This window comes from Leptopilina boulardi, unplaced genomic scaffold, assembly GCF_019393585.1.
Source record: "Leptopilina boulardi isolate dan_hultmark-lab unplaced genomic scaffold, ZJU_Lbou_2.1 LbouV2_386, whole genome shotgun sequence".
In the NCBI taxonomy this organism is placed as follows: domain Eukaryota; kingdom Metazoa; phylum Arthropoda; class Insecta; order Hymenoptera; family Figitidae; genus Leptopilina; species Leptopilina boulardi.
The window spans coordinates 1,817,342-1,830,637 of record NW_026137958.1 but is presented as its reverse complement, the minus strand read 5'-3'; the positions used below and the strand labels follow the sequence as shown (position 1 = coordinate 1,830,637).

General features: G+C 24.1%; 2 protein-coding genes across 2 annotated transcripts in view; one reads left to right on the top strand and one right to left on the bottom strand.

Moving 5' to 3' along the window:
* The window catches only part of LOC127288415 (uncharacterized), a 261,749-nt gene that overhangs the window by 138,648 nt on the left and 109,805 nt on the right, over positions 1–13,296 (top strand). Inside the window, exon 6 of the mRNA XM_051315832.1 lies at positions 1,759–2,124. The gene's annotated coding sequence lies outside the window, so the exon portion shown is untranslated. The remainder of the gene's footprint in view (positions 1–1,758; positions 2,125–13,296) is intronic.
* Positions 1–13,296, bottom strand: part of LOC127288453 (uncharacterized) — a 138,743-nt gene that overhangs the window by 54,739 nt on the left and 70,708 nt on the right. The gene's annotated exons all lie outside the window — the stretch shown is intronic.

Sequence of the window (13,296 nt, the reverse complement as noted above, 5' to 3'; positions counted from 1 at the left end):
CTATGGTAAGGAATTTATAATAAAGAAATAGAATTTAAAATTATTTTTAAAAAAATGTTCCACTGTAGAAAAAATAATAATTGATCTATAATATGAACATTGAGAGAATTTTGTGGGTTAACTAAGGTTTAGCCAATATTCAGGAATAGAGAGAATGGGTTCAGAGGGTAAATGGTAGTGCCCCACTGCGCAGATTATGTACCCCCTGTCGTGTAGAGTATATCCCGGAAGCAGGTGTTCTGCTGATAACGCGCGCTGAGGTTCGGCACTTGATTCGTGTTGATGCATCGCCTCACTGTTTTCATTCTATACTATACCTGTTTCAATCGAATCAATCGATCCAACTATGTATATATACTATCATGCTTTATACCAGCTCAAGTCTTAAGTGTAGTCGTACATAATTACTTCACTCATCCTGCATCTCTCGTGATAACATTTATTTCATCCGTAATTTCAACTTCCGATTTCAAGGTATTGATAACAAGAGAGAGAGAGAGAGAAAATTAGTTATTAACTTCCGATACTTTAAATTATTTACAAAGTAAATAAATAAATAAAAATTACAATTAAATTAAAAAATTTATCGAATTTAATCTCTATTTTGAAAAAAAAATCATAACTGATTTATAAAAACAAGAAAGAAAGAATCAAAATTCACCTTCTCACAGAAAGCAAGGTTTTCATTTAGTAGCATTCTGTTAATTTTTTGGGTTTTATGGCTCAGGCCCGAAAGCCTTATAGTTTCGCATTGGCGTCGGTCCGTCCGTCCGTCCTCGACTAGTCAGATTGCTTTGTTGGTTAAGATTGCCGACTCGTGTGTGTTCCCAGACAGCACGTAAGCTTGCAGCAACCTTCAGGCAAGCTTCAAATGTCCCACCTAACCCAAGCTTGCATGGTAAGCTTGCCGAAAGATTGTAGTCTAAGGTTACTGCAAGATTGCGTTATAAGATTACCGCAAGCTTGCCATAAGGTTGCCGAGCAAGTTTGCTGCAACCTTCTGTGCTGATTGGCAAGGTTATTTAGCAACCTTGCACCAACCTTGCAACAAGCTTACCGTGCAAGCTTACTGAGTAATCTTGCGATAATATTATTGTGCAATGTTACAGTAATCTTACACTGCAATCTTTCGGTAACTTTACCATGCACGTTTGGGTCAGGTGGGTCATTTGAAGCTAGCGGCAAGCTTGCCGTGTAAGGTTGGCAATATTGCGCGGCAAGCTTGCCGCAAGGTTGCTGCAAACTTACGTGCTGTCTGGGAATTAGGTTTGGAGTTCGATTCCCACTAGTGTGGTTTTTTTCTTAAAACAAAAATTTTCTCAGTATTACATAGAATATTACCTCAATATTATATGTAATATTCCCTCAATATTATATGTAATATTCCCTCAATATTATATGTAATATTCCCTCAATATTACATGTAATATTACCTCAAAATTACTTGTAATATTGCCTTAAAATTACTTGTAATATTACCTCAAAATTACTTGTAATATTACCTCAATATTACATGTAATATTACTTTGAGGCGGACATTTTAATATTACTGTAATATTATTTGGGTTCAAATATAATTGGTATTTGTATCAAAATATTTTTAATTTTTATTAAATAATTTTTAGTTATTTCAAATAATTTAATAAATTATTATATTAATAAATTAGTAAAATTACTACAATATTTAATAAATTTTCTTCAGTAGAATTAATTAATTTTTATTACTTTATTTATATTTTCTTTTCTGTTTACTTTCAGGTACGAACAATGGATGGTCCAGCACGAAGGTCAATTCAATAATTAAAATATTCTAAACACGTCGCAGTTACAATCCGGGAGTCAAGCTGTTTGCACGTGCTCATTATCATTACAAAGTTTTATTAAATTTCCTTTTTTTTTTTTTTTCTCTTAAAAACAGTGATTAGATTCAGGAGTGTACGAAATTTTTAAAACCGCGAACGCTTTTTAATAGTGAACAGTATTTATTTATTTAAAAAAGAAATTATTTCGAGAGTTTTTAATTTAAATCGTGAGTGTGTGTGTGTTCAATCAAGAAGATAATGGGCTTCAAAATCATTTTCTAAGGAGAGGGAGAGAGAACTGGGTCCTGACAACGATTTTAAGGTAGGATTATAATTATTATAAAAATTTAATATATTTTATATATATAGTATACATTGGAGTAGTTTTAATTATAAATTTAATGAGCTTGATATTATTAAATTAATTAAAATGGTGTGCGGTTTTATTTATGGTGACACAAGCAATTACTTGAGAAAATTAATTCACGAAACAGTTAATTTTCTCATGAGCGGCGCGTATATATGTATATATATATCTTTTCATAACGGTACAGAGAGACGTTTATACGACATAGGAAGTGGTGTGACAAGGCTGCCATTGCAAAATTGTAGAAATTACTTGTTCTAACAAATTGTGCAATTTTAACTTTCTCTCCATTTAATGAAGAAAAGTACAAATTTTCACCTCTTTGAACTAGCTAATTCTGTCTGTGTCACACACGGTTCAGTGAAAACATTTATTTCAATTTAAAAAAATAAAAAAAAAAAAGAATTACATTTGATTTCGATAAATTTTACAACTTTTTACATTTTTCCCGCATTACTAACATTTTGTGTAAAAATAAAAAAATAAGGTAAATTTTTAAAGAAATGACCTGCGAGCTAATATAGGAAACTGATTTACCGACGGACGGTACAAAGAACAGAAAATTCTGTCGGTAATATAGAAATCTTAAATATTTTATAATTTTTGAAAAAAATTAGCAGTGGCACTTAATTTACCATCTCCACTATACGGTTGTTAAAAAAAATCAAAATATCTTTCATAGTTTTCGAGTAAGAAGGTAAAAATGTAAATTAAAATAACTTTATAATTTAATTATAAAAATGAAAAATAAAACAAATATAGGGGAATAGTGTCAGGGTTGGACACTTGGCTTTTTTAAATAAGAACACTAGCGCCACCTGTGTGCGTACGTGACGAATCTTCTAGTAGTGTAACCTAACTTTTTGTGACATTACATTTTTGGAGAATCAAAAGTAGCGTCTCCTGTGACTTCGGTGCAATCGAAGAGACAAAAAACGTTTTGTTTGACTTGTGGGCTACATAATTTAAGAAGAAAAAAAGTGAAAAATCGAATCGCGACACATGTCTGGTTATGGTTAGCACAATTCGAAAATGATGCTTCTAGTTAGGGTGGGACCCTTTATACAGTTTGGGTTGGACACCCATATTAATTATGAATTTAACATAATTTATAAATAAATATACAAATAAATTTTATTTTCTTGATATTTCAGTGCAAAATTGTGCACAAAGATATTAGAAAAATAATACTTAAATTGTATAAATTTTGTTCATCATTTAATTAAATTACCAAAAAATTAATTTAAATAATAAATAAAAGAAATTTGGATAAATTTAATTAATTAAATAAGTAATTTTAATCAATTAAATATATATTTAATTAAATTTTTAAAAAAAAATTAAAATTATTAGCAAAATTGATATTCAAGACGCATGAAAGGTCACCAAAGACTAATTTGTCTTCTCAGATGTTTTTTCTCATCTTGTGTCTCTCTAGATAGTAAAGGATGGAATAACGTTAAATAATTTTCTTTAACTTTCATCCGGTGTCTCTGGCAAGACTTGCAATTTGCATTATTAATGAAACTTGGTATCTGACTTGTCCTCTTTGCATCCCCCTTGAGATGTACCTTTCTCTCTATGTGCACCTCTCTTTCTTTTTTTTTTTCTCTTTTTTTTTGCCATCTCTCTTTATTCCTCTAGCGTCAGTCTTTCTGTTAGCCGCACTTGTCGCCTCTGATTGTACTAGAGGGTTGCTAACATCTTGGAATTTTATTATCTCCCCCTTCTACGTTACGTGCGTTACGTACAAAGAAAAAAAAATAAAAATAAAAATAAAGTTTCAACAAAAAAAAAAAAAACGTAAAAAGAAATTTGAAAAAATAAAAATAAAGTTTCAACAAAAAAAAAAACGTAAAAAGATATTTGAAAAAATAATTTTTTCTATAAAAAAAATTTTCTCTATTAAAAAAAAAATTCCGGCATTTATTCCCTTGAGGAAAATATATTTTTGACATTTTTTATTTTTCTTTAAGTCAATTCATTGAAATACTTTGGGAAAAAAAATTTATACCCCTAAATCTCTAAAGTGGAAATATATTCCGAAAGGATTCCGGGCAAGTTACGATGCTTTTCGTGGAGAACTCCGCTGAGTTAATGCGGAAGTTAAGTAGATTTAAAGCACTGCACTTTCGATGCATCAAGTCGACCTGTCGACACTTATCCGATTATTGAATTCACAAGAATATCTGAATTTATGGGAAAATATTTTATAGATGATTTTTCTATTTTTTTTTTTAATATTTCGCGAATTGAAGCTTTTTAAGAAGGAAAAAAAGAAAATTTTATATAGAATACTTTTTTTCATATGGATTAAATTTTCTAGATAATTTTTTTTCGAAGTATTAAATATTTAATTAAAGAATACGAGTGAAGAATTTTTTTTTTCTTTTTTGATAATCTGGCTATAAAAATGAAAGAAATTCTAAAGTTATAACAGTAATTTATTCTTTTGAGTTTTGAAGAATTTTTTTCTGTAGATCTGTATTGCCCTGGGAAATGATAGGTTTCTTCAGCTGACGTAGTACCAAGAAAGTTTTGGAGGGACGACACAAAAGTTTGAAAATAAGAAAAAAGGAAAAAAGAAAAACTCTTAAACTTTGTTCGGTAGTTGTCTTTCTAACTTTCTCTGGCTTTCCGGGGTAAAACCTTCAGAAAGACAGGCATTCTGAAAAAGAATCGTGAAAAAAGATTAATGAAGTCGAAAAATTCTTCATAAAAATGTGAATATAAATACCGACATTCACGCTCTTTTGAAGATATATTGAAAAATTATATATTTTCTTCAATTTCTTTTTTTTTAAATTTTCTATTTTAATATTTTTTCAGTTGTAACTAAATTTTTATTATTATTTTTATTATTTTACTATTTTATTATTATTAATATAATACCTAATAATAATAATAATATATTTATTTATTTATTTATTTATTACAACTCCAGATCAATATATAAATATTGTTATTTTAATTTTTTTATTCTTGTTTGGTTTTCAATTTTACATAACAGATATGTAATTGATTTTTTTATTGCAAAAGTTATTTTACTTGGAAAATTTTATTCACGTAAGAAAAAAGAAGAAAGGATTTTAAAATTCATTTGAAGAAAATGCTCAATTGGATTATTAGAAGCTATTCGAGTCGAAATTGAACAATGATTATCTGAGCCGTATAAAACGAAGCAAGAGGAAAAGATGCGATTCGTATTTCTTTAATTTTAAAACGATAAAGTCATTTCTTTATTTCACTAACGAACACATCTACTTTGATTTGAATTGAAATTGAATTCGAAAAATGTCTGGAAAAAAATCAAGTTTGATATTTAAAAAATTTTCTATTATAAAAGGAATTTTATAATTTTCTATTTTATATAAATAAAAAGAAATTTTATAATTTTCTATTTTATATAAATAAAAAGAAATTTTATAAAAAAGAAATTTTTTATCGTACTTTTTGTAATAAATAGGACACTATTAGAGCATTATTATTATTATTATTATTATTATTGAAATTTATCAAAATTTTTTATTTACAAAAATTATCTTTTTGGAAAATTTAGTTTATTTTTCTTTCTCAGTTTTCACTTTTTGTATTTTTATCTTATTTTCTTCTTTTATCAAAATTTTATTTTCAGTAATTTTTTTTCTTTCATTTTTTACATTTGACTTACAATTTTCAAAACTTTTCAACCTCTAGTTGTGATCGTAAAAATGTTTTCGTTTATTTTATTTTATTTATTTTTTTTTTTGTTTAATAAAACAAAAATATTTTTCCACATTTACGATGTGTTTTCTGGCTTCAATATTGGAAAATTGAAATTTACAAAAATAAAAATAAAAATTACAAAATGTCAATAAATTGTGAAAATATATATCTTTTCAAAATGGAAAATTTAAATCACTTGAAATGCGATAAACAAATTTTTTTCTTAATTATGAAAATAAAAAAATTTCGTAGCATTCTCGAGGAATTTATATAACATTTATATATGCAAATATATATATAGAGAGAGAGAGATCAATATAAATGAAAATCAAACAAGAATTGAAAATTTAATACAAAATATAATTGAAAATTTAATATAGTAGCTTTATACATAAGAGTATAATATTTATTTGTATGAAGATAATTTCAATATTGATTTAAAATAGAAATAATTTTATCAGAATGTTTAACGAGAATGAGAAATGGAATTTGCGGCAAAGGAATTGCGTGTTAATTATAAAATTATCGATTGAAACAGTCTCACGAAACCTAATAATGACGTGAGCTTAATAAGCGTTGATGAGCGCGTACCTTCCAAGTTTTACTATAAGACCCGGAACTCGCCACAATTATTTCATAATTAAGATTCTCTCAGTAATGTACTCGATATATAAAATACCATTCACTATATATATATATATATATAAAACTTTATATAATATTCTTCTCCACTTTGAGAAACTCTTTTTATTTTATAATCAGATTATAATTTAATCAGTATTTACATTATTCATAAATTATAATTAACCCCGGAAACTTTCTATATTTCAAAAATATAGAATTTAAAGAATTTTTCATTAAACATTAAAAATATCCAATTGAGAGGTTTCAGTTGATTGCAATATTGAGTAGAAAAAAAAAGATATATCGACTGAAAGTTGATTTTTTTTAATTAAAAAAGGAAAAAATTTAATATAAAGTAACTTTTTAATTAAATATATTTGAAAATTTGTAATGTAAAAAATGTATTTGCGTCGATAATTTAATCAATTTTATTTAACGATAAAATTTCTGGATATAAAAAAATTAGAAAAAAAGAATGAAATATTAGAGGTGAAAATTTGAATAAAGGAGAAATATGAAAATTTTTGACTAATTAGGCAAAATATTAATTATAGAAAATAAAACATTAGAATAAAACCACAGTTATTACATTTTAAAAGGTCTTTAAAATTTCTCTCTATTAGATAAATTTCACTTTATAGCAACGCTTAAACTTTATTACATGAAGTGATATTAAGCTCTCACTGAAGCTTAAATTATGATAACTATATCTTCAAAGATTATCCTTTTTTTATTAGTTAGAAATTAGAAGTTTATCTAAAAATATCTTAAAATTCTTTTGAATATATTAATTTATTTTTATTTATTTAATTTTTTTTTCTCAACTCTTAATTTTTTGGAGAATAAACCGTCATTGAATTAAATAACTGATAAAAGGAATCATATTTATTTTGGCTTATATAAATTTTTTTAAGAAAAAAATTTCTTTTTTTGGAGAATATATATGGAAAAAGAAAACATCAATTGTGTGATGAATGTGTTGGGGAGAAAAAAAGTATCTAAATCAAATTGTGAAATTTTTTTTTTACGGTGGGGAACCTTTAGCACGTATTTGCAATATTTTTTTTTTCAACGACCAAAAAAAAAAAAAAGAATGAAGTAGATTTACTATACGATGTCTCGAGGGAGTCTTAGTGAGATAAAACGAAGTGGAGTAAATTCAAGGAGAAGAGAAAGAGAGGAAGGAAGTTCGATTTTCAGACCTATAAGTACTTGCCCACTTCACAAACGGATTTAATATTCTATTCGACTTGAAGGGAAAAACGGTTTTTCCACGGTTTTCCACGATTTATTAGAGTATCGAATCCGAGTGTGTTACTTTCTTTTCAAAATCGTATTTAATTATTAAATTAATTTCCCTTTTTTTTTTTTTTTGTTCATTATTTCTTGAAAATGAAATTTGTTTCTCCTTGAATTAAATTAATATTCACCTAATTAGGAATTAATTTTTGGTTAATTTGAAATTAAAAAAATAATAAAGAAAAAATAATTTTTAACTTATTGAATTACCAAACAATTTTGTTTTGACATTTAGAGAGATTTTTATAGGATGAATTAAGTTTTTTTTAAAAAAAAATATTCGCAATATTGAAAATTTATGGGAGGGAAAAATAAATTGATTACTATGGAAAAACACACTTTATTAAATAGCCGGAAATATTATTGACATTCAAAATCAATTAAACAATAATTGGAGTAGAAAGAGAGAGAGAAAAATTTTTTTTATCGCTTTCAATTGAAAAGCGTTTAGCATTAAACGATTTCAGAATTCGAAGTGTTGGAATGAATTTTCATTAAAGTTATTGGAGTATAAAATACATTTGTATTAACAGGCAAATTGTTTCCAAAGAAATAAATATGAAAGCAAAATTATTTATATACAATATAAATAGTTATTTTTAATATTTTCTTTTAAAATAATAAAAAGTCTAAAAATTAAAAATAACCTTTTTTTGGAAATTAGAACATTTTATTTTTAAACAAATTACAATATAATTTTTATCGTCTACAAATTCAATTATTTGGTAATTTAATATTTTGAAAATTAATTAAAAAATTTAATTTTATTAAAATTTTATTACTAAAAAATTAAATAATTTTAAAATTAATTATCGTACAATTTATGTAGAAGTTTATTATTTTTTTGTCGTAATTTTTAAAAAAATTTAATTATTTTTAAATTATGCGTAAAGTCAGTTAAATTAATGAAAAATTTTATGGATCATATTTTTTATTTTTATCATCTATTTCTTTATTTTATTCGAATTACCTATATGGGAAAGATTTATTTTAAAAAACAGATTCTATAATTTTTTATAGTTTAAAAAAAAGAATTTAATCAATTTTGTGCTTCGCGGTACATACTGAAATTTTTCTTACTTTTTTTTTAATCGAGAGATAAAAATAATTGAATTTACAAAATAATTTCAAATGCGACAGTAATTGATATTACAAAATAATTTCATATGCGAAAATAATTGAATTTACAAAATAATTGAATTTACAATATAATTTAATTTACAAAATAATTAAATTTACAAAATAATTATTAATTTGCGAAAGTAAAGTTTATAAAATAATTAAAAGACAAAAAAACCTTGTATAAATTTTTAAAAATAGAGAAACTGAAAAAAAATTTTTTAAACAAAATTGAGAGAATCATCTTTTTTTTTGTGTAACGAAAATTTAAATTTTCTTTTCTGTAATAGATATTTTAGTTTTTATTTTTTGGTGGGTATTTTAGTATTATAATTTTTTTTCAGTTTTATTATTAGAAAGATGAGACGCAATTTGCTTGGTTTTATTAAAAAAAAAAAAAAAAAAAGACCAACGCAATTTCCTGTGCCATGAATCGTTTACCTGAATAAGCGTATAGAACACAGTCAACTAAACGATACACCGGATACTCAGTTTGCCACTATTGCAGTTGACACAGTAACGGTAACGAGAATCCCTCGTGCACGAAACAGTGGGCGCTAAATTAGCAACGACAGCTAGTTCGCTATTTCAGAAATATATATATGTACTTGAAAATCAAAGCACGTTTTCTAACAAGAAAGACAAAATTTTTATCAAGGTCCTTCAAAAACAGTGAAAATCGATTTCCAAGAAAAACTTTTTTTTTTTATTCAACTGTGTTCATAAAAAATTTAACTGAGAAAAAAAGGTCTTTCTTTCATACTTGTTATAAATTATTCTGTCTGACTGAAATTGACTTTTACTACTTTTTTTTACTATAAAAAATATTTTGCCTTTGCGTCATTGATTTTTACTATTGATATTAAAAATTATTTTAAAATTGTTTGATCTTAATTGACTTTCAAGGTTTTGTCTGATTTTAATTGAGTTTTACTACTGATATTTAATTTGTAAGGTCTGCCTAAAAGTGACTTTTATTACTTATAATAAAACTGAGAAAAAATGTATAGTTTAAGTGAAATTTATTTTTTCTACTAATTTATAAGAGTATTTTTTGTCTGATTAACACTTACTTTTACTACTTGCGGAAAAATAAAAGTATTTAAAATATACTGTCTGACTGAAACTGACTTTTACTACTTATACTAATAAGTTTCTTTAAAATTCCAAATTCGAAAATTCAATTCACGAAGCTGAAGTACACAACGTTTATCAACGAAATTTTTTTTAAAGTTGTATATTAATTCAAAAATTGTATACAAATACAAAAAATTTATGATGAGAAAAAAGATGTGCTAGGAAATTTCGTACAAGATAGTAATTTGAAAAAAATTTATTTTTAAAAATTAATTTTTAAGGTACAAGGGGCCAACGAATACCTATTAAATATTAATTATAAAAACACAGGCCTCGAATCAACTTAAAGACACAAAAAGTCGTTTTAGTCGATTTATATTCCAAAAAAAGTAGATTTGTTTTTTATTTTAACAAAAATATTTTATAGATTTTTAAATAAAAATTTTTTTTTAATAATAATCCTTTTCGAAGGGTTAAAGTTGAAATTTTTAGAAATAATTAAATTTCAAAAGATATTGTTAATTTTCAAACAATTATTAAATTTTACAGAACTAAAAATAATTATTGAAAATTCAATTAATTTTGAATTCAAATTTTTGAGAAAAATGAAATTTTATTTGATTTTAAATTTGGAAAATAATTGAATTTCAGTTTATTTTGAATTGAAAATTTTGGGAAATAATTGAATTTTAATTGAAATTTTGAATAATAATTTAATTGAAGTTCATTTATGATTGAAAATTTGGATAATTAATTTTGAATAGAAATTTTAGAAAATAATTGAATTTTATTTCATTTTAAATTGAAAACATGGTAAATAATTAAATTTTAAATTGAAAATTTTTGATAATTATTGGATTTTTAATTGATTTTGAATTAAAATTTCGGGTAATAATTGAATTTTAGTTTATTTTGAATTGAAATTTTTAAAAAATAATTCAATTTTATTGTGATATTTTTTTTTAAATTATAAAAACAATTGTTAAATTTCATAAAAATTTTAATTGAAAAATAATTTTGATATAATTGAATTTGTGATGTATTTCATTAAAATTATTAAAAATAATTAATTTAGTGAAGAATCATTTTAGTTCAAAATTTGTTAAATAATTGAATTGAAGAAGATCTTAAGAAGATATAAATTTCATACTAAAAAAATTTATTTTATTTACATTTTTTTTCAAATGTAAAAAAAAAATGTCGCATTTTATTAAAATAAGTCGATAAAAGTCGTATTTTTGAAAAAAGTCGGAAAAAGTCGTATAATCCGAGGCCTGTAAACATATAATTTTCATTATTATTATTTAATATGTAATAATATTCTAATAAATTAAATTATTATTGATAATAATTATCTTTAATTTCTTTAAACCAAACAATTAAATAAGCAATTTGGCGCGCTTGCGCGCGTTTAATTTTACTAGTAATATAATAATATATTATAATAAATAAATAATTATAATAATTAAAATATATAATAATTATGTTAATAATAATTTTATAAGTTTAGTTTTAACTTTCGGTTACTAATTTTTTTTTCCTTTTTTTTGTTTTCTACAATAAAAAAATTATTTCCTCTTTAAAAAATAATAATTTTCAATGTTATTTAAAAAACAAAAATAATATATGACTATAAAAAAAATGAAAAATATTTTGAAATATTCATTTGTTAGATATTATTCAAGCGTGTCAATTGTGATAAATATATAAATTTTTCTTCTTCTGATTTATAAATAAGTTGCATTATGTATTTGTCGTAGAGAGAACAAATTTTTTTTTTTTTTTTTTTTGTAAATTTCTCTCGTGTCAATATTATTCTGGATTTCACACTATGTATATAAAGCCAATGAATTATTTTATAACAATATTGCAATGTATTCAAGAAGATTCTCTCAAGGGATGAAGCGCGATATAGAAAAGTAGCCCGTTGGCTATATAAGCTTTGAATAAATTGCTTATTGCCCACTTACACAAGCGATGACCGCAGTAACATTTTCTCTTCATGAATAAAAAATGGAAAGTATCATCCGTTTAAAAAAAAAATTTTTTTTATTTTTTTATTACTATATTTATCGAAAAAATGTGCTTGTTATCAAGACAATCTTTTAAACGGAAACATATTCTAAATTTATGCAGAAAATAAAAAATTTTTATTTTGTGATAATTTTTTTTATTTTGAAAATATTTTTCTCAATTCGAAATTTGTTTTTACTTTGAGAATATTTTTTTTATTTTAAGAATATTTTTCTTATTTTGAGAATTATTAAAAAAAAATTTTTTTTCTTTAAAAATATACTTTTTACATTTTTGAAAATATTCTTATTTTGAGTATTTTTTTTTCATATTTCGAGAATATTATTATAAGCAGGATGAGTATTTTCTTTAAGTAGATGAAATTTACTTGGGATATGTTACTCAGGGGGGTGAAGCGACATTATTGTTTTACTGATAATACATGAACAGAGAAACTCGTTAAAGTGCAGGAAATCGTAAAGAAAACATTCAGTGACTGACAAAGTTAGTTGGCCAGGAAATTCACGATGTACTTTTTGTATCGAATCTATATACTTAACGCATTAGATTTTCTCTCTACTGAAGTGGTCATTCACTATAAGATTAAAGAGAAAATGCTTTTTAGGATCACATTAAATAAACTGGTTCTTATATATTTTTTTTTCATTTTTCTTTTTATGTACCGAAAATAAAAATATTTTCAATTTATAAGAATATAATATTTACACTATAGAATTATTTTATTATTCTTGTGAATATTATTATGATTATTATTTATAATAATAATATAGTTATATATATATATATATATATATATATATAACTATATTATTATTATAAATATATATATATATATATATATATATATATATATATTGTTGTAAGGAAAAAAAAACGTAAGAAATTCGCCGGACATTACATTGACTATCACTACTGACAATCTAACAAATATCGTTCTGTCTGACCAATGCCGAACTCTTTCCACTTGTTTCCCCTCTCCTGACAAGAGAAATTATACATCTAAAAACTCTGGTCACGTATTTCTAATCTTTTTTGGCTACTACTCTTGCCCTCGACGTGTATAATACATTTTCATACGACTGAGAAGGAAAACTCATCCAATTTGTTTCTCTTTCCAAAAAGGGAAACAATGATAAAAAAAAAATATAATAACAGTAATAAATTTTCATTTAAATTTCACTCGAATGAGTCTCCATATATGTATATACTATTCGTGAATTAAATTTTTTATAGACATGAAACAAAATTTAATACAACAAATTTTATATT